This window comes from Oncorhynchus keta, chromosome 17 (assembly GCF_023373465.1).
Source record: "Oncorhynchus keta strain PuntledgeMale-10-30-2019 chromosome 17, Oket_V2, whole genome shotgun sequence".
Classification (NCBI taxonomy): Eukaryota; Metazoa; Chordata; class Actinopteri; order Salmoniformes; family Salmonidae; genus Oncorhynchus; species Oncorhynchus keta.
Genome location: NC_068437.1, coordinates 61,787,348 through 61,810,589, shown reverse-complemented (window position 1 = coordinate 61,810,589; position 23,242 = coordinate 61,787,348). Strand labels below are relative to the sequence as shown.

The 23,242-nt window shown below is 45.0% G+C and overlaps 1 protein-coding gene across 2 annotated transcripts in view; it reads right to left on the bottom strand.

Annotated features, from left to right (window-relative positions):
- eps8l2 (EPS8 like 2) overlaps positions 1–21,746 on the bottom strand; it is a 167,997-nt gene extending 146,251 nt beyond the window's left edge. Inside the window, exon 1 of one of the 2 annotated variants that reach the window (XM_052466987.1) lies at positions 21,361–21,746. The gene's annotated coding sequence lies outside the window, so the exon portion shown is untranslated. The remainder of the gene's footprint in view (positions 1–21,360) is intronic. The other variant, XM_052466986.1, reaches the window with a different exon arrangement.
- Between the last annotated feature and the right edge of the window lie 1,496 nt (positions 21,747–23,242).

Sequence of the window (23,242 nt, the reverse complement as noted above, 5' to 3'; positions counted from 1 at the left end):
GCCCTACACAAACTGTACACCCATTCACTACACAAACTGTACACCCATTCACATGCCGTTGTTTCCTTTACAGAAACAACCTTTTTTGGTCAATTGCACATTCCGGAATGAATAAATCATGATAATAAAAAAAGTAAAAGCAAATTGCGATACAAAAACTAACGCGACGAGAAATGATGTCACTGGCACCCTTGTGACCAATTCAAAATGTGTGTCGCACTGCCAAGACAGACTGTTTTGGTCGCAGTATCGAACCCTGCTATTTCCTCAATAAGTAAGAAGCAATACTACATAGGAGGATGAGCTGGCCAATCAGAGGTCTAGAGGAGGACAAGCTGGCCAATCAGCGGTCTAGAGGAGGACGAGCTGGCCAATCAGCGGTCTAGAGGAGGACGAGCTGGCCAATCAGCGGTCTAGAGGAGGACGAGCTGGCCTATCATTGGTGTAGAGGAGTATGAGCTGGCCAATCAGCTGTCTATAGGAGTATGAGCTGGCCAATCAGCTGTCTAGAGGAGGATGAGCTGGCCAATCAGCTGTCTAGAGGAGGATGAGCTGGCCAATCAGCTGTCTAGAGGAGGATGAGCTGGCCAATCAGCGGTCTAGAGGAGGATGAGCTGGCCAATCAGCTGTCTAGAGGAGGATGAGCTGGCCAATCAGCGGTCTAGAGGAGGATGAGCTGGCCAATCAGCGGTCTAGAGGAGGATGAGCTGGCCAATCAGCGGTCTAGAGGAGGATGAGCTGGCCAATCAGCGGTCTAGAGGAGGATGAGCTGGCTAAATCAGCGGTCTAGAGGAGGATGAGCTGGCCTAAATCAGCTGTCTAGAGGAGGATGAGCTGGCCAATCAGCTGTCTAGAGGAGGATGAGCTGGCCAATCAGCTGTCTAGAGGAGGATGAGCTGGCCAATCAGCTGTCTAGAGGAGGATGAGCTGGCCAATCAGCTGTCTAGAGGAGGATGAGCTGGCCATTCAGCTGTCTAGAGGAGGATGAGCTGGCCTATCAGCTGTCTAGAGGAGGATGAGCTGGCCAATCAGCTGTCTAGAGGAGGATGAGCTGGCCAATCAGCTGTCTAGAGGAGGATGAGCTGGCCAATCAGCTGTCTAGAGGAGGATGAGCTGGCCAATCAGCTGTCTAGAGGAGGATGAGCTGGCCAATCAGCTGTCTAGAGGAGGATGAGCTGGCCAATCAGCTGTCTAGAGGAGGATGAGCTGGCCAATCAGCTGTCTAGAGGAGGATGAGCTGGCCAATCAGCTGTCTAGAGGAGGATGAGCTGGCCAATCAGCTGTCTAGAGGAGGATGAGCTGGCCAATCAGCTGTCTAGAGGAGGATGAGCTGGCCAATCAGCTGTCTAGAGGAGGATGAGCTGGCCAATCAGCTGTCTAGAGGAGGATGATCTGGCTAAATCAGCAGTCTAGAGGAGGATGAGCTGGCCAATCAGCGGTCTAGAGGAGGATGAGCTGGCTAAATCAGCAGTCTAGAGGAGGATGAGCTGGCCAATCAGCGGTCTAGAGGAGGATGAGCTGGCCAATCAGCTGTCTAGAGGAGGATGAGCTGGCCAATCAGTGGTCTAGAGGAGGATGAGCTGGCCAATCAGCGGTCTTCTTGCGTGAATATTTGTAATGACTGGTATACGGCCACATCATTCTGCTATTGGAGTACTTGCACACCATTCAAACATAGAATAACTGCTTTTTAACATAATTAATAAAGAACATTTGGAAGTAAAACTATTTCACTCTGATTGTAATTAATTTTAGGTCATATTTCTAAGAAATCTGTAAACACTGGGCAGTTCCTTTAATATCAACCTGTTTACATACTGTACATTTGAAACAAGTTTATATAGTACCAGAATGTCATGTTTTATGATCTGAGGTAAATATATACCTTAATAAGGGCTGTTATGTTGAGTCAGAAGTAGTTATATTCTATCATATTGTACTAGTTTCCCTTTATGTCAACAACACTCATTTTTTTGTAATGCATCATAATTCATTATCCATAGTCCCACACAAATTAATCATCCCATTTGATATTAACGGGGAAGTTCATGTGGCCTTATTTTCACTCTCTCTGCTTCTGGTTGATCCCCAAAACTGTTTTTTTTTTTAAAATGTTTTGTTTCATTACAGAGTACGGTGGAAAATACAAGATTATGTTACAATGCTGTTATTGCATCAAATGGTTGTTTTATGCAACAGAACAAAAGGGCTGTTAGAATGCTCATCTGTGCGTGTTCTACTGAGGATGGGCCTCTGGAAGATGTACCATGTATATGGGTGATACATCATTCATGGGTTAATGTTTCTGTACTGGGGTACCAGGGGGAGATGGCTCCAGTATGGAGTTGGGGGGGCCAGACCCTGGTCTCTACACAACGAGGAAAGTATTTACAGCAGATACTATTTGCTGTGAATAATTAGTAACCCTGTGACACATTCCATACATCTGTTGTTTGTCATGAACATCCAGGAGCATGGACTTTGCTATAAAATGCTGTGGCTCAAACAAGCTGGTTGAGTTGTCAGTGATCACCTCCAGGGGTGATATAAAATGCTGTGGCTCAAACCAGCTGATTGAGTTCTCAGTGATCACCTCCAGGGGTGATATAAAATGCTGTGGCTCAAACCAGCTGGTTGAGTTCTCAGTGATCACCTCCAGGGTTGATTACCGACCGGCTACTGCAGTAATTAAATAATAAAGTTTGATTGTTTTGAAGAAATCTAAAAGACTCTCCTTTTGAGTACTATAATTCCACTACAAAATCAATTGGGCACATTGTCATCACTTTCCATTGACTACAATTATTTACAAAAATGTGTCTAAAAGCATGTTAGAAAACGCACAAATACTCCATTACCGTACCAATACCAATAACCAACTCATATTACATCAGAATAATAATAATTGCTGACCCCAGGCCCTATCCCAGATAACCTGTACCCTTGCTGACCCCCGGCCCTATCCCCGATACCCTGTACCCTTGCTGACCCCAGGCCCTATCCCCGATACCCTGTACCCTTGCTGACCCCAGGCCCTATCCCCTGTACCCTTGCTGACCCCAGGCCTTATCCCCGATACCCTGTACCCTTGCTGACCCCAGGCCCTATCCCCGATACCCTGTACCCTTGCTGACCCCAGGCCCTATGTATAGGCCTGAGAACGGAAGGAAGAGTACGAACACTTTGCCACAGGGAAAACAACACCAGACCTGTGTTCAAATACTATTAGAAATATTAAAAAACTTTCAGTGTTTGTTTTAGCCTGTCTGGAGGTGCAGATGGGCGGGGTTTGTTTTAGCCTGTCTGGAGGTGCAGATGGGCGGGGTTTGTTTTAGCCTGTCTGGAGGTGCAGATGGGCGGGGTTTGTTTTAGCCTGTCTGGAGTGGCAGATGAGTGGGGTTTGTTTTAGCTCGTCTGGAGTGGCAGATGGGCGGGGTTTGTTTTAGCTCGTCTGGAGTGGCAGATGGGCGGGGTTTGTTTTAGCCTGTCTGGAGTGGCAGATGGGCTGGGTTTGTTTTTGCCTAGCTGGAGTGGCAGATGGGCGGGGTTCGTTTTAGCCTGTCTGGAGTGGCAGATGGGCGGGGTTTGTTTTAGCCTGCCTGGAGTGGCAGATGGGCGGGGTTTGTTTTAGCCTGTCTGGAGTGGCAGATGGGCGGGGTTTAGTTTTAGCTTGGCTGGAGTGGCAGATGGGCGGGGTTTGTTTTAGCCTGTCTGGAGTGGCAGATGGGCGGGGTTTGTTTTAGCTTGGCTGGAGTGGCAGATGGGCGGGGTTTGTTTTAGCCTGCCTGGAGTGTCAGATTTTTGTGAGTATTCTTTTGTCTCCATTGCAACCTCAATCAAGCCCAGGTAAAGTGTTAGAAAATTATTATGAATAGCCAGGTCTGGGCAACACATGACTCCCTTCCTCCCTTCCTCCCTTCCTCCCTCCCTCCCTCCCTCCCTGAAACCTGGTCTCGTGCCACCACCTGGCTGAACAATGGGAGAGAGAAGATGGCTGGAGAGATTAGTGAGGAAAGAGGAAGTCTATGGCCCTATTCCCACAACGAGATATGAAGGAGAGTCTGAGGAGCAGTGTGGCTAAAGAGATTTCTGCTTTTCAAGTCATATGAGTGTGTGCTTCAGTCTGATCAGCTGTAGCCTACTGATAACCACAGCAGCAGGTCACCTGGTGAAACCTATGCGCTCTGATTGCATCTGGGCCAGAGGAAACATAACGTCATGTTTTTATAACCTAAGCTATTAAATATTTATTTTTCACCCATCAATACACAATACCCCATAATGACATCACAATCCCCTGTAATGACATCACAATCCCCTAAAATGACATCACAATACCCCATAATGACAAAGTGAAAACATGTTTTTAGAAATGTTTGCAAATGTATTGAAAATGAAATACGGAGTCAACACATGTTAGAATAACATTTGGCAGTGATTACAGCCGTCTGGGAATGTTTATAACAGCAGTCTGGGAATGTTTATAACAGCAGTCTGGGAATGTTTATAACAGCAGTCTGGGAATGTTTATAACAGCAGTCTGGGAATGTTTAGAACAGCAGTCTGGGAATGTTTAGAACAGCAGTCTGGGAATGTTTAGAACAGCAGTCTGGGAATGTTTAGAACAGCAGTCTGGGAATGTTTAGAACAGCAGTCTGGGAATGTTTAGAACAGCAGTCTGGGAATGTTTAGAACAGCAGTCTGGGAATGTTTAGAACAGCAGTCTGGGAATGTTTAGAACAGCAGTCTGGGAATGTTTAGAACAGCAGTCTGGGAATGTTTACAACAGCAGTCTGGGAATGTTTACAACAGCAGTCTGGGAATGTTTACAACAGCCGTCTGGGAATGTTTACAACAGCCGTCTGGGAATGTTTACAACAGCCGTCTGGGAATGTTTACAACAGCCGTCTGGGAATGTTTACAACAGCCGTCTGGGAATGTTTACAACAGCCGTCTGGGAATGTTTACAACAGCCGTCTGGGAATGTTTACAACAGCCGTCTGGGAATGTTTACAACAGCCGTCTGGGAATGTTTACAACAGCAGTCTGGGAATGTCTAAGAGCTTTGCACAGCTGGATTGTACAATATTTGTACAATAAATGTACATAATTATTTAAAAAATTATTCAAGCTCTGTCAAGTTGGTTGTTGATCCATTGTGTGTCACGCCCTGACCTTAGAGAGCCTTTTAATGTCTCTATTTGCTTTGGTCAGGGTGTGATGTGGGGTGGGCATTCTATGTTTATGTTTTCTATGATTTTTGTATTTCTATGTTTTGGCCGGGTATGGTTCTCAATCAGGGACAGCTGTCTATCATTGTCTCTGATTGGGAATCATACTCTTCCCCCCCCCCCTCCTTTCAGTGTGGGAAGTTAACATGGTTTGTGGCCCTTAAGCTTCACTGTTGTTTTGTATTGTTTATTTTGTCAGCGTCATTTTCTTTATAAAAGGAATATGTACACTCACCACGTAACTAGGCGACTCAGTAACTAGGCGACTCAGGAACATTCAAAATCGTCTTGGTAAGCAACACCAGTGTATATTTGGCCTTGTGTTTTAGATCATTGTCCTGCTGAAAAGGGGAATTTGTCTCCCAGTGATTTTGAAAAGCAGACTGAACCAGGTTTTCCTCTAGGATTTTCCCAGTGCTTAGCTCCATTCAGTTTCTTTTTTTATCCTGAAAAACTCCCCAGTCCTTAATGATTACAAACATACCCATAACATGATGCAGCCACTACTATGCATCAAAATATGGAGAGTGGTACTCAGCAATGTGTTGTATTGGAGAGTGGTACTCAGTAATGTGTTGTATTGGAGAGTGGTACTCAGTAATGTGTTGTATTGGAGAGTGGTACTCAGTAATGTGTTGTATTGGAGAGTGGTACTCAGTAATGTGTTGTATTGGAGAGTGGTACTCAGTAATGTGTTGTATTGGAGAGTGGTACTCAGTAATGTGTTGTATTGGAGAGTGGTACTCAGTAATGTGTTGTATTGGAGAGTGGTACTCAGTAATGTGTTGTATTGGAGAGTGGTACTCAGTAATGTGTTGTATTGGAGAGTGGTACTCAGTAATGTGTTGTGTTGGAGAGTGGTACTCAGTAATGTGTTGTGTTGGAGAGTGGTACTCAGTAATGTGTTGTGTTGGAGAGTGGTACTCAGTAATGTGTTGTATTGGAGAGTGGTTGTAATGTGTTGTATTGGAGAGTGGTACTCAGTAATGTGTTGTATTGGAGAGTGGTACTCAGTAATGTGTTGTATTGGAGAGTGGTACTCAGTAATGTGTTGTATTGGAGAGTGGTACTCAGTAGTGTGTTGTATTGGAGAGTGGTACTCAGTAGTGTGTTGTATTGGAGAGTGGTACTCAGTAGTGTGTTGTATTGGAGAGTGGTACTCAGTAGTGTGTTGTATTGGAGAGTGGTACTCAGTAGTGTGTTGTATTGGAGAGTGGTACTCAGTAGTGTGTTGTATTGGAGAGTGGTACTCAGTAGTGTGTTGTATTGGAGAGTGGTACTCAGTAGTGTGTTGTATTGGAGAGTGGTACTCAGTAGTGTGTTGTATTGGAGAGTGGTACTCAGTAGTGTGTTGTATTGGAGAGTGGTACTCAGTAGTGTGTTGTATTGGAGAGTGGTACTCAGTAATGTGTTGTATTGGAGAGTGGTACTCAGTAATGTGTTGTATTGGAGAGTGGTACTCAGTAATGTGTTGTATTGGAGAGTGGTACTCAGTAATGTGTTGTATTGGAGAGTGGTACTCAGTAATGGGTTGTATTGGAGAGTGGTACTCAGTAATGTATTGGATTGGAGAGTGGTACTCAGTAATGTGTTGTATTGGAGAGTGGTACTCAGTAATATGTTGTATAGAAGAGTGGTACTCAGTAATGTGTTGTATTGGAGAGTGGTACTCAGTAATGTGTTGTATTGGAGAGTGGTACTCAGTAATGTGTTGTATTGGAGAGTGGTACTCAGTAATGTGTTGTATTGGAGAGTGGTGCTCAGGAATGTGTTGTATTGGATTTGCCCCAAACATAACACTTTGTATTCAAGACAGTTAATTTCTTAGCCACATTTTTTTTAAGTATTACTTTAGTGTCTTGTTGCAAATAGGATGCATGATTGGGAATATTTTTCTTCTGTACAGGCTTCCTTCTTTTCACTGTAATTTAGGTTAGTATTGTGGAATAACTTTAATATTGTTGATCCATCCTCTGTTTCATGGTTGTGATATGAGAACTATGTTTTAAAGTCACCATTGGCCTGAGTGGTTTCATTTCTCTCCGGTAACTGAGTTAGGAAGGACGCCTGTATCTTTGTAGTGACTGGGTGTATTGATAGACCATCCAAAGTGTAATTAATAACGTCACTATGCTCAAAGGGATATTCAATGTCTGCTTTTATTTTATTTGTACCCATCTACCAATAGGTGCCCTTCTTTACAAGGCATTGGAAAACCTCCCTCGTCTTTGTTGTTGAATCGGTTTGAAATTCCCTGCTCGACTGAGGGACCTTACAATTATCTGTATGTGTGGGGTACAGAGATGAGGTAGACATGCAAAAATCATGTTACACACAGTGTAACATCTGCTTCCAGCTCACACTCAAACGCATAGATCCCCTGAACACATCTCCAGATCCCAATCACCTGTTCACACACCTGTATGCCATTATCACACACTATTTAGTTCAGTTCTTTGCACCCAATCACTGAGGTTTGTTTTGTGACGCACTTCTATTCGGAGCGCTGGTTTCCCTCCATAATTGAATCTTCCCGTGTTTGATAGTTTCTGTCCGCCTCACTAACGACGTCTTTTGCCTATTCCCTGCCTGTACTTTAGCCTTTAACACAACACAAAATCCATAGCTTTACTCAGTGCAACCGGCAGCTTCTGGGTATCAAACCCTGGAATGAGTAGGTTGTTTGAAATATAAATCCTAAAAGAACCCGACTGAATAAACAAACACTAAGCCAATAGGCTATGCTGTACTCCTGGAGTAAATCTGAGCTGAAAATAAACTTGTTAAAGCGCACGTTGTAATTCAAATCTTAACTGCCGCATTTCAAATTATCTTTTTGTGAGGAGCTGGAACTAGTTATGTGCGATTGAGAGTGGTGGGGTGGATAAACTAGAATTGGAGGATCCTTCATCGGTTAGATCTCCTGTTTGGGAACATTTTGGCTTCCTGGTAGGATCAAAAATGTATTGAATAAATTTAAATGTATTTTCCTTCAACTTTGTGAGGCAACGGCACGGTTCACCACGTCATATGTATACTGAACAAACTTTGTGAGGCAACGGCACGGTTCACCACGTCATATGTATACTGAACAAACTTTGTGAGGCAACGGCACGGTTCACCACGTCATATGTATACTGAACAAACTTTGTGAGGCAACGGCACGGTTCACCACGTCATATGTATACTGAACAAATATATAAAAGCAACAAAGTGTTGGTCCCATGTTTCATGAGCTGAAATAGAAGATCCTAAAAATGTTCAACATGCACAAAGCTTATTTTTGACATCCCTTAATTAATTAGCATTGTATCCTTTGCCGAGATAATCCCTCCACCTGACATGCCGGTAAATCAAGAAACTGATTAAACGGCATGATCATTCCACAGGTGCACCTTGTGCTAGGGACAATAAAAGGCCACTCTAAAATGTGCAGTTTTGTCACAACACAATGCAACAGATGTCAAGTTTTGAGTGAGTGTGCAATTGACATGCTGACTGAAGGAATGTCCACCAGAGCTGTTGCTAGAGAATTTAAGGTTTAGTTATCCACCATAAACCGCCTCCAATGTTTTAAAGAATTTGGCAGTAAGTCCAATTGGCCTCACAACCTCAGACCGTGTAACCACCCCAGCCCAGGAGGTCCACATCCAGCTTATTCACCTGAGGGATCGTCTGAGACCAGCCACCCAGACAGCTGATGAGTATTTCTGTCTGTAATACAGCCCTTTCGTGGAGAGAAACTCATTCTGATTGGCTGAGCCAAGCTCCCCAGTGAGTGGGATGCGCCCGGTCATATGAAGTCCATAGATTAGGGCCTAATGAATTTATTTCAATTGACTGATTTCCTTATGAACTGTAGCTCAGTCAAATCATTGAAATTGATGCGTTTATATTTTTGATCATTATATAAAGTAGCCTGGCAGAATCATGATTATTTGCATCAATCCAGTGGCCATTTTGTTTTGAAAACTCAATCACAAATGTGCCACAGACGTAGTACAACTGCGACCCTGTCAGCGTGCATGTGCCCGGCCCACCACAAGTAGTCGCTAGAGCACAATCGGACAAGGACAGCCGAGCCAACCAAACCCTCTCCTAGCCCAGACGACGCTGAGACAATTGTGCACCGCCTCATAGGTCTCCCGGTCGCAACGCAGCCCGGGATCGAGACCGTATCTGCAGTGATGCATCTAGCACTTAGACCGCTGCGATTCGGTGCCTTAGACCGCTGCGATTCGGTGCCTTAGACCGCTGCGATTCGGTGCCTTAGACCGCTGCGATTCGGTGCCTTAGACCGCTGCGATTCGGTGCCTTAGACCGCTGCGATTCGGTGCCTTAGACCGATGCGATGAGGTGCCTTAGACCGATGCGATGAGGTGCCTTAGACCGCTGCGAAGCGGTGCCTTAGACCGCTGCGATGCGGTGCCTTAGACCGCTGCGGTGCGGTGCCTTAGACCGCTGCGATGAGGTGCCTTAGACCGCTGCGGTGCGGTGCCTTAGACCGCTGCGAAGCGGTGCCTTAGACCGCTGCGGTGCGGTGCCTTAGACCGCTGCGGTGCGGTGCCTTAGACCGATGCGATGAGGTGCCTTAGACCGATGCGGTGCGGTGCCTTAGACCGATGCGGTGCGGTGCCTTAGACCGATGCGGTGCGGTGCCTTAGACCGATGCGGTGCGGTGCCTTAGACCGATGCGGTGCGGTGCCTTAGACCGATGCGGTGCGGTGCCTTAGACCGATGCGGTGCGGTGCCTTAGACCGATGCGGTGCGGTGCCTTAGACCGATGCGGTGCGGTGCCTTAGACCGATGCGGTGCGGTGCCTTAGACCGATGCGGTGCGGTGCCTTAGACCGATGCGGTGCGGTGCCTTAGACCGATGCGGTGCGGTGCCTTAGACCGATGCGGTGCGGTGCCTTAGACCGATGCGATGAGGTGCCTTAGACCGATGCGGTGCGGTGCCTTAGACCGATGCGGTGAGGTGCCTTAGACCGATGCGGTGAGGTGCCTTAGACCGATGCGAAGCGGTGCCTTAGACCGATGCGAGCGGTGCCTTAGACCGATGCGAAGCGGTGCCTTAGACCGATGCGATGAGGTGCCTTAGACCGATGCGATGAGGTGCCTTAGACCGATGCGATGAGGTGCCTTAGACCGATGCGGTGCGGTGCCTTAGACCGATGCGGTGCGGTGCCTTAGACCGATGCGATGCGGTGCCTTAGACCGATGCGATGCGGTGCCTTAGACCGATGCGATGCGGTGCCTTAGACCGATGCGGTGCGGTGCCTTAGACCGATGCGGTGCGGTGCCTTAGACCGATGCGGTGCGGTGCCTTAGACCGATGCGGTGCGGTGCCTTAGACCGATGCGGTGCCTTAGACCGATGCGGTGCCTTAGACCGATGCGATGAGGTGCCTTAGACCGATGCGGTGCCTTAGACCGATGCGGTGCGGTGCCTTAGACCGATGCGGTGCGGTGCCTTAGACCGATGCGGTGCGGTGCCTTAGACCGATGCGGTGCGGTGCCTTAGACCGATGCGGTGCCTTAGACCGATGCGATGCGGTGCCTTAGACCGATGCGGTGCGGTGCCTTAGACCGATGCGGTGCGGTGCCTTAGACCGATGCGGTGCGGTGCCTTAGACCGATGCGGTGCCTTAGACCGATGCGGTGCGGTGCCTTAGACCGATGCGGTGCGGTGCCTTAGACCGATGCGGTGCCTTAGACCGATGTGAACCTATTTGTCTTCTGCAAACACACAGCCACATTCCCACACCACCACAACAGAAACTAAATCAAGTCGACAGCTAAACACTTAGCATTATCAAGTAGAGTATATATATATAACATATTATTATATTAGTAGCTAGCTACTTGTGTCGAGTGGTATTGATACAGCTGGCTAGGTCAATTATGTAATGGTATAAACTAAACAGATGAGTTTGCTGCAGATAAAAGCCATGTGAACTTTGTCCTCTTCTCTTGAATAAGCATTTTAGACCAGATAAAAGATACAGGGGTTATCTGGTTCCAATATTAACAAACAACTCCATTGAACCTGTATTCATTCTGTTGTGATAATGGTGGGTTTATTTGTGTGTGTGTGTGTGTGTGTGTGTGTGTGTGTGTATAAAGTATGGACAGTTTGTGTATACAGTATTGTGTGTATACAGTTCTAGAAAGTATGTTTGCACGACCTTGTGAATTTGTTTGCACTTTGCATGGAGTCAAGGCCAGGTTGGTGTAAAAGCACTTTGTGACAACTGCAGATATAAAAAGGGCCTTTGATTGATTGGTTCATTAATTGATGATTGAGTCAATGACCTGGGTTAGGGTTTAGGTGGACTGCATAGCCATTTACATTTCATAGGTCAGAGCACAATAACAGATTTGTAATAAAGCAGTGGTTACAATAATGTGTTTGCACTGTGATCCACCTAGCTAGCTTAATGGACTTTCTTTGTGACCCACCTAGCTAGCTTAATGGACTTTCTTTGTGATCCACCTAGCTAGCTTAATGGACTTTCTTCGTGATCCACTTAGCTAGCTTAATGGACTTTTTTTGTGATCCACCTAGCTAGCTTAATGGACTTTCTTTGTGATCCACCTAGCTAGCTTAATGGACTTTCTTTGTGATCCACCTAGCTAGCTTAATGGACTTTCTCTGTGATCCACCTAGCTATCTTAATGGACTTTCTTTGTGATCCACAAAGTAAACAAAATCAATTTTTCTGGCCTAGTTCATGTATGAGGATAACTATGTAAAATAATACAATAGATTTATGAATAGGCTATTTCACTGACCATTTGTGTACCTTTAAACATATATATATATATATATTAGCTTTGTTTTAATTTGTTCAGTCAGCAATTTAGTTCTTACCCTACGTAATCCGTATAAAACAATAATCATTAAATCAAGATAGGAACTATCAGGTGCTTGTTGGTGCTTTAGGCTGTAGTACTAGGCGTAAAGAGGGACGAATGGGGATCACCTCACCCATGAGCACCAATATGTAAAATGACCCATGAGCACCAACATGTGAAATGACCCATGAGCACCAACATGTAAAATTACCCATGAGCACCAACATGTGAAGTGACCCATGAGCACCAACATGTAAAATTACCCATGAGCACCAACATGTGAAGTGACCCATGAGCACCAATATGTAAAATGACCCATGAGCACCAACATGTGAAATGACCCATGAGCACCAACATGTGAAGTGACCCATGAGCACCAATATGTAAAATGACCCATGAGCACCAACATGTGAAATGACCCATGAGCACCAACATGTGAAATGACCCATGAGCACCAACATGTGAAATGACCCATGAGCACCAACATGTGAAATGACCCATGAGCACCAACATGTGAAATGACCCATGAGCACCAACATGTGAAGTGACCCATGAGCACCAACATGTGAAATGACCCATGAGCACCAACATGTGAAATGACCCATGAGCACCAACATGTGAAATGACCCATGAGCACCAACATGTGAAATGACCCATGAGCACCAACATGTGAAATGACCCATGAGCACCAACATGTGCACCAACATGTGAAATGACCCATGAGCACCAACATGTGAAATGACCCATGAGCACCAACATGTGAAATGACCCATGAGCACCAACATGTGAAATGACCCATGAGCACCAACATGTGAAATGACCCATGAGCACCAACATGTGAAATGACCCATGAGCACCAACATTGTGAGAAGTGACCCATGAGCACCAACATGAAATGACCCATCAGTTCCAAATGAAATGAGATGAGCAAGTCTATTTTGAGCACCAACATGTGAAGTGAATGATGAGCACCAACATTTTCATGAAAACATGTTTCAAAAACATTTAGAAAAGGCTTTGATTTCTGGATAAACAAATGGCAAAATGTGTGACCCAGCACCAACATGTGAAATGACCCATGAGCACCAACATGTGAAATGACCCATGAGCACCAACATGTGAAGTGACCCATGAGCACCAACATGTGAAGTGACCCATGAGCACCAAATTGTGAAGTGCATAGGAGCAGATCAAATTCAGTTCCAAATGAAAGAGAAGAAGTCTATTTTGGGGGAATGAAGGCAAAGCTACATTTTTCAAAAACATGTTTCAAAAACATTTAGAAAAGGCTTTGATTTCTGGATAAACAAATGGAAAAGTGATCTAATAGAAAAAGTCTTAAATGTATCAGAAACACTCCCCCCTATCTGAGATATCTACCGCAGCCCTCATAGGCCTCACTCCCCCCTATCTGAGATATCTACCGCAGCCCTCATAGGCCTCACTCCCCCTATCTGAGATATCTACCTCAGCCCTCATAGGCCTCACTCCCCCTATCTGAGATATCTACCTCAGCCCTCATAGGCCTCACTCCCCCTATCTGAGATATCTACCGCAGCCCTCATAGGCCTCACTCCCCCTATCTGAGATATCTACCTCAGCCCTCATAGGCCTCACTCCCCCCTATCTGAGATATCTACCGCAGCCCTCATAGGCCTCACTCCCCCCTATCTGAGATATCTACCGCAGCCCTCATAGGCCTCACTCCCCCTATCTGAGATATCTACCGCAGCCCTCATAGGCCTCACTCCCCCTATCTGAGATATCTACCGCAGCCCTCATAGGCCTCACTCCCCCCTATCTGAGATATCTACCGCAGCCCTCATAGGCCTCACTCCCCCCTATCTGAGATATCTACCGCAGCCCTCATAGGCCTCACTCCCCCCTATCTGAGATATCTACCGCAGCCCTCATAGGCCTCACTCCCCCTATCTGAGATATCTACCGCAGCCCTCATAGGCCTCACTCCCCCTATCTGAGATATCTACCGCAGCCCTCATAGGCCTCACTCCCCCTATCTGAGATATCTACCGCAGCCCTCATAGGCCTCACTCCCCCTATCTGAGATATCTACCGCAGCCCTCATAGGCCTCACTCCCCCTATCTGAGATATCTACCGCAGCCCTCATAGGCCTCACTCCCCCTATCTGAGATATCTACCGCAGCCCTCATAGGCCTCACTCCCCCTATCTGAGATATCTACCGCAGCCCTCATAGGCCTCACTCCCCCTATCTGAGATATCTACCGCAGCCCTCATAGGCCTCACTCCCCCTATCTGAGATATCTACCGCAGCCCTCATAGGCCTCACTCCCCCTATCTGAGATATCTACCGCAGCCCTCATAGGCCTCACTCCCCCTATCTGAGATATCTACCGCAGCCCTCATAGGCCTCACTCCCCCCTATCTGAGATATCTACCGCAGCCCTCATAGGCCTCACTCCCCCCTATCTGAGATATCTACCGCAGCCCTCATAGGCCTCACTCCCCCCTATCTGAGATATCTACCGCAGCCCTCATAGGCCTCACTCCCCCTATCTGAGATATCTACCGCAGCCCTCATAGGCCTCACTCCCCCCTATCTGAGATATCTACCGCAGCCCTCATAGGCCTCACTCCCCCCTATCTGAGATATCTACCGCAGCCCTCATAGGCCTCACTCCCCCCTATCTGAGATATCTACCGCAGCCCTCATAGGCCTCACTCCCCCCTATCTGAGATATCTACCGCAGCCCTCATAGGCCTCACTCCCCCCTATCTGAGATATCTACCGCAGCCCTCATAGGCCTCACTCCCCCCTATCTGAGATATCTACCGCAGCCCTCATAGGCCTCACTCCCCCCTATCTGAGATATCTACCGCAGCCCTCATAGGCCTCACTCCCCCCTATTTGATATATCTACCGCAGCCCTCATAGGCCTCACACCCCCCTATCTGAGATATATACTGCAGCCCTCATCCTCCACATACAACACCCGTTCTGCCAGTCACATTCTGTTAAAGGTCCACAAAGCACACACATCCCTGGGTCGCTCCTCTTTTCAGTTCGCTGCAGCTAGCGACTGGAACGAGCTGCAACAAACACTCAAACGGGACAGTTTTATCTCAATCTTTTCATTCAAAGACTCAATCATGGACACTCTTGCTGACAGTTGTGGCTGCTTTGCTTGATGTATTGTTGTCTCTACCTTCTTGCCCTTTGTGCTGTTGTCTGTGTCCAATAATGTTTGTACCATGTTTTGTGCTGCTGCCATGTTGTTTTGCTACCATGTTGTCATGTTGTGTTGCTACCATGCTGTGTTGTCATGTGTTGCTACCATGCTGTGTTGTCATGTGTTGCTACCATGCTGTGTTGTCATGTGTTGCTGCCATGCTGTGTTGTCATGTGTTGCTACCATGCTGTGTTGTCATGTGTTGCTACCATGCTGTGTTGTCATGTGTTGCTACCATGCTGTGTTGTCATGTGTTGCTACCATGCTGTGTTGTCATGTGTTGCTACCATGCTGTGTTGTCATGTGTTGCTACCATGCTGTGTTGTCATGTGTTGCTACCATGCTGTGTTGTCATGTGTTGCTGCCATGCTGTGTTGTCATGTGTTGCTGCCATGCTGTGTTGTCATGTGTTGCTGCCATGCTGTGTTGTCATGTGTTGCTGCCATGCTGTGTTGTCATGTGTTGCTACCATGCTGTGTTGTCATGTGTTGCTGCCATGCTGTGTTGTCATGTGTTGCTGCCATGCTGTGTTGTCATGTGTTGCTACCATGCTGTGTTGTCATGTGTTGCTACCATGCTGTGTTGTCATGTGTTGCTGCCATGCTGTGTTGTCATGTGTTGCTGCCATGCTGTGTTGTCATGTGTTGCTGCCATGCTGTGTTGTCATGTGTTGCTACCATGCTGTGTTGTCATGTGTTGCTGCCATGCTGTGTTGTCATGTTGTGTTGCTACCATGCTGTGTTGTCATGTGTTGCTGCCATGCTGTGTTGTCATGTGTTGCTGCCATGCTGTGTTGTCATGTGTTGCTGCCTTGCTGTGTTGTCATGTGTTGCTGCCTTGCTGTGTTGTCATGTGTTGCTGCCTTGCTGTGTTGTCATGTGTTGCTGCCTTGCTGTGTTGTCATGTGTTGCTGCCATGCTGTGTTGTCATGTGTTGCTGCCATGCTGTGTTGTCATGTGTTGCTGCCATGCTGTGTTGTCATGTGTTGCTGCCATGCTATGTTGTCATGTGTTGCTGCCTTGCTATTATTTATTTTATTTCTTTTTAATCCCAGTCCCCGTCCCCACAGGAGGCCTTTTGCCTTTTGGTAAGGAGTCATTGTAAATAAGAATTTGTTCTTAACTGACTTGCCTAGTTAAATAAATACATCAAAACCCAATAAAGTTGAGGTGAAGACCCCTGCCAACTAATATCAACTTGTATTTAGTTTGATAAATTGTTTACCTTCTGTACATTTAAGAAATATTGCCTTGTGCTTTGTAATTCCGTTACTGAAAACTCACTTATCTTTAAGATAATTTCTCATTTTCTCCCTTCTGAGGGAGAATGAGAGTTCACAGAAGTAACAAGTAATATACCTACCAATTAGTTACTGATTTTATTCATTTCAATTTTGTTTAAGAATGATTATTAAGTGATTAAAACTCAGAATTACTAACAACAACAAACAAACAAACAAAATCAGTAAAGGAATTACTGCTGGAAATCCTAATAGACCCTGTCCCCCATGATTTAGTAAATACAGGAAATTTCCACTCCCAGCTGCCCACTGCACTGAGGCTAGGAAACACTGTCACCACCGATAAATGCACAATAATCGAGAATTTCAATAAGCATTTCTCTACGGCTGGCCATGCTTTCCTCCTGGCTACCCCAACCCTGGTCAACAGCCCTGAACTCCCCTGCAGCTACCTGCCCAGCCTCCCATGCTTCTCCTTCACCCAAATCCAGATAGCAGATGTTCTGAAAGAGCTGCAAAATCTGGACCGATACAAATCAGCCGGGCCAGACAATCTGGACCCTCTCTTTCTAAAAAATATCCGCCGGCATTGTTGCAACCCCTATTAACAGTCTGTTCAACCTCTCTTTCGTATCGTCCCGAGATCCCTAAAGATTGGAAAGCTGCCGTGGACATCCCCCTCTTCAAAGGGGGTGACACTCTAGACCCAAACTGCTAAAGACTTATATCCGTTCTGCCCTGCCTTTCTAATGTCCTCGAATGCCAAGTTAACAAACAGATCACTGACCATTTTGAATCGCACCATACCTTCTCCGCTGTGCAATCCGGTTTCCGAGCCAGTGACGGGTGCACCTCAGCCACGCTCAAGGTCCTAAACAATATCATAACCGCCATAGATAAGAGACATTACTGTGCAACTGTATTGTAAATGACTGCCTCGACTGGTTCACCAACTACTTCTCAGACAGAGTTCAGTGTGTCAAATCAGAGGGCCTGTTGTCCGGACCTCTGGAAGTCTCTATGGGGGCACCACAGGGTTAAATTCTCGGGCCGACTCTTTTTCTCTGTATATATCAACGATGTCGCTCTTGCTGCGGGCGATTCCTTGATCCACCACTATGCAGACGACACCATTCTGTATACATCTGGCCTTTCTTTGGACACTGTGTTAACAAACCTCCAGACAAGCTTCAATGCCATACAACCGTGGCCTCCAATTGCTCTTAAATACGAGTAAAACTAAATGCATGCTCTTCAATCGATCGCTGCCCGGCCAACTAGCATCACTACTCTGGACGGTTCTGACTTAGAATATATGGACAACTACAAATACCTAGGTGTCTGGCTTGACTGTAAACTCTTCTTCCAGACTCATATTAAACATCTCCAATCCAAAACGAAATCTAGAATTGGCTTCCTATTTCGCAACAAAGCCTCCACTCACGCTGACAAACATACCCTCGTAAAACTGACTATCCTACCGATCCTCGTCTTCGACGATCTCATTTACAAAATAGCCTCCAACACTCTACTCAGCCAATTGGATGCAGTCTATCACAGTGCCATCAGTTTTATCACCAAAGCCCCATATACAACCACCACTGCGACCTGTATGCTTTCGTCGGCTGGCCCTCGTTACATATTCGTTGCCCAACCCACTGGCTCCAGGTCATCTATAAGTCTTTGCTAGGTAAAGCCCCACCTTATCTCAGCTCACTGGTCACCACAACACCTACCCATAGCATGCACTCCAGCGGGTATATTTCACTCGTCATTCACAAAGCCAACACCTCCTTTGGCCGCCTTTCCTTCCAGTTCTCTGCTGCCAATGAATGGAATGAATTGCACAAATCACTGAAGTTGGAGACTTATATCTCCCTTACTAACTTTGAGCATCAGCTATCTGAACAGCTTACCGATCGCTGCAACTGTACATAGTCCATATGTAAATAGCCCATCTGTAAATAGCCCATCCAACTACCTACCTCATCCCCATATTGTTTTATTTACTTTTCTGCTCTTTTGCTCACCAGTATTTCCAGTATTTCTACTTGCACATCATCATCTGCACATCTATCACTCCAGTGTTCATTTGCTAAATTGTAATTACTTCGCTACTATGGCCAATTTATTGCCTTACACCATTTGAACACAATGTATATAGACTTTTGCTATTGTGTTATTGACTATATGTTTGTTTATTCCATGTGTAACTCTGTGTTGTTTGTGTCACACTGCTTTGCTTTATATTGGACAGGTCTCAGTTGTAAATGAGAACTTGTTCTCAACTGGACTACCGGGTTAAATAAAGGTGAAATTCAAATTTTGAAATTCCAAGTAACTATGAGTGAGGACAAACATGATAAACTTGCAAGCTGAGTTTGAATGAAACATCTGAAAAAAGTAGTATTTTTAACAGTTGGTTTTACAATATCTAACAAATAACCAAATCAATATCAAACAAATAACCAACTGCAAGCCAGTTGGCATTCGCGTCATCGCACTCCCTCATCTGATTGGTTGAGTAGGCGGGCCTTCTGACTTTGTGGCTGTGGTAACTCGTGACAACCATGTCAGAGCTGACACCCCGTTCTTTCGGAAGACATCATTCAATCTTAATTCGGAGCAGATCTTTTTGGAAAACATAAAAACCGAAAGGAGATTTTAACCTAATTCCATTGCCAAAAAATGTGCATCTGCACAGTTCTTCCACTAAGTCAGTTTTCAGTGAACATTGTTATAAAATAGTCCCTGTGCATAGAGTTGTATGGTTGTTAATCTTCAAAATCAATGATTTTTTGGTTTGTCAAAGCGTAATTCTGTTACCGCGTATCTACACACACACACACACACACACACACACTAAGGAAGAGATAGCTGTCAAGACCAATGTCCTGGACTCACATAATACCGTCATAAACATAAACCTTTGACGGTCATTGAACTCACGTAATAATGCGGTCAGTGGAATAGATTTTGCGAAGAAAGATAATCAGAGGTTCCTGAACCTTATATCAGATCTAGGATTATCACCATGTAACCAACGTTCGATGTGTTTTATATATATCTCTGCTTATAGATATACAGAGAAGCATGTTACCAACACTTTCTGTCTTAATATGATAACTAGTCATATCATATCAATCATTTTTAAATGACTTTTCTCAAATACATAATTCTGTTACAACCATAATACTTATTGGCCTATGTTTGGAATTATACATTAACTACATAATTAGTCACAAAAGCTCCTACAGGAGTGTTCATTTTCGACAACTATACAATTATAATGCATTTTATTTTCAGGTTAAATCACTACTAGCCTAAAACTAGCTCAGAAACGAGGTTAATCTCAATGCACAGAGATACCATGGGGAGATCCTGAGGCCCATTATCGTGCCATTCATCCACTGCCATTCACCTCATGTTTCAGTATGATAAAGCACGGTCCCATGTCGCAAGGATCTGGACACAATTCCTGGAAGCTGAAAATGTCCCAGTTCTTCCATGGCCTGCATAATCACCAGACATTTCACACCCATTGAGCATGTTTGGGATGCTCTGGATCGATGTGTACGACAGTGTGTTCCAGTTCCCGCCAATATCGAGCAACTTTGCACAGCCATTGAAGAGGAGCGGGACCACAATCAACAGCCTGATCAACTATTTGCAAAGCACTGCATGAGACAAATTGTCAAACCAAATACTGACTAGTTTTCTGATCTATACCCTTATCTTTAAAATAATATATGTGACAAATGAATGCATATCTGTATTCCCAGTCATATGAAATACAAAGATAAAGACCTAATGAATTTATTTTAATTGACTGATTTTTCTTATGTGAACTGTAACTCAGTAAAGTCTTGGAAATCGTTATAAGGTGTGTTTATATTTTTGTTCAGTGTAGAATTCAAAACATACCTATCATATGTTTTACAAATTCGTAACATATCATATGAAATGGGTGATGGACATCCACAAATGAATTACATACCATACGAAAGGTAACATATCATACTAAATGGAGTATTTCGTATTTATGTGTAGAATGATACGAAATGCTATTAGACCAGGTTGGTTGAACAGCGCAGAAGTGAACCTCCCCTGACAGTGTTTCTTCTTGTCAAGACCAGTATGCAGGTGATCTAGTTTCAGGCGTTTATTTTAAGCCTTATGTGTTAGCTTAGGGAAGCATGAAGACCTTATCTTTCATGTCACCGAGAAATAATTACATTAAATTGATTCACACCTTTGTATATGGTTAGGGTTTCCCCCACGGTCATATCTCCATGTTACGGCGCTTGTTTACTGAAAACAGACACCAGAGGACTGACTGTCTTCATGCGCTAATGAGTTATCTGCTTCTCTCAACACCTGTGTGGAAACGGAAGACACCAAACCTGTTGTCACTGAAAAATACGGTCGGCTGCAACTGTGTTAAACCCGGTTAAAACAGTATACAGTAAGTGCGTATTTAGCATTCGGTGAAATGATTTGATGTGATATGTAAGTACAGGGATTTATGTTTCTAGAACCGTAACGCAGTTGAGAATCGATTCACGTTTAGATGGAGAATGTTGGCTGTTTGAGCTTCCAATTCTCCTTTAAACAGAACATGTCTTTGGGCTATAACGAGTAGCTTTAAGGTCATTTAGTCCATTATTAGGGTAAACATTAACCCTACATAGCGCGCCATAGGGTTTGGGTAAAATGCATGACGTTATCTATACCAGAAACATGCACCTGCAATTGACATAACTCTGGACAGATAGAGAAACAAACCGGTCCAATATCACATGTAATAGTCAAATAGTCTTACCAAGTCAGCGCTGAATCTCACCGCTCTTTCTCTCTCTCTCTCTCTCTCTCCTATTGATGGGACACTGGTGACGAACAAAACGTGCGTTGCCTTTTTTTCTCTCCAAAACACTGAATAGACTGGACGAGGTCAAGGTGCCATTATTTCACTGCAACAACCAATACGTATGTCTTCAAAACGTCTGTATAAATGAGGTGGATAATGACGCTGATGGTCAAGCCGACTTGACTCTAACCTCCTAGGTTGATGCCAGAGCGATCGGAAGTTGCGGTATTAAAACAAAGTGGTATGTAAATGTATATAGTTGTTTTGTCCTCGCTGTTGTAGGGTAGCCCAGTTCCGGAGGCAGGGAGATAAAGCTTTGGAGAGCAGCTCTGGAGAGTGACAGGTGTGAGTACAGGTAACGCAACCTGCGGGAGGGAAGGGGCGGAACCCAGAAGGTCGGGGGCGGGGTACAGCATATTCTAGTGAAGTACGTCCTGAATCTAACACCAAACCAGCCTTTCATTATGTTGTGTTTGTTGTTTGAATTCAGTTTTATTTTGCAAATATGCTCTGTATATGGTCAAATCACAACACATTTTTTTTTAACTAACATTCTTTGTGGGCAACATTTAAGAGATTAAGGAGGCGGATCAAAAGAGAGACTTCAATCATCAAGTCTATGAGACAGGGACGGAGGGTCTTGCATGAAATGAGACACATTTGAAAAGACATTTAGACAAAGAAAATACTCCAGTATCCATGCATTTATAGCTTTTTCTTCTTCATAATTGTTATACCTTTTAACATTTACTGACTGCAGTGTACAGTCGGTAGTCTGTCTCCGGGTATGTAATTGTGTATGGTAAGGGAGAGGCAGCTTCAAGTTGCTGGCTGAAAGAGGAGCAACAGTGTGGAACATTGCCCTGGTTTCAATGACACAGACAGGTACGAATGACCGCTGGCTCTTTGTCCAGGTAGGCCCTATCTTTCGCTATCTCTGTGTCCTGGTACAAATGACCGTGTAGAAGTCTTTAGGTTTCGCTCACAAACAGAGGTGAATTAGTAGCCTGAATCCAAACTCCGTTCCATTTCACTTCACGGTTTCAGTCTGGCTATCTCTACAGTAAAACCACTTGAGCCTACGTCTGTAATGAGGGGCCCTGTTTTCAAAACAGCAGGCAATATACACATGTTTATGTGTGAAATAAAGCGTATGTAACTCATAAGTTATGTCAGATTTACATTGAGAATTGTAACTGCACTAGCAGTCTGAAGTTGTTTCACCTGGACCAGTCTGAAGTTGTTTCACCTGGACCAGTCTGAAGTTGTTCTAGATGGACCAGTCTGAAGTTGTTCTAGATGGACCAGTCTGAAGTTGTTCTAGATGGACCAGTGTGTTAAATGTCATGTCGTGGTATGCTGTGGTACGTTCTTGCTGTTGTCATTCTGTTATTTACTTGTCTCTTAGTATGGCCTGCAAAATGTATTTATTTATTTAACCAGGCAAGTCAGTTAAGAACAAATTCTTATTTTCAATGACGGCCTAGGAACAGTGGGTTAACTGCCTGTTCAGGGGCAGAACGACAGATTTGTACCTTGTCAGCTCGGGGGTTTGAACTTGCAACCTTCCGGTTACTAGTCCAACGCTCTAACCACTAGGCTACCCTGCCGCCTCTACACTCTAACCACTAGGCTACCCTGCCGCCTCTACACTCTAACCACTAGGCTACCCTGCCTACTATGACCCCTCTTAGATTACTAACGTTTATTGATTTGGTTTGAATGAAATCTTTATAAATGAGAGAGCTTGGTTGTTGTTGTTGTTTGATTAGAATCCCCATTAGCTTGTTGCTATAGCAGCAGCTCCTCTTCCTGGGGTCCAAACACAACATGAAAC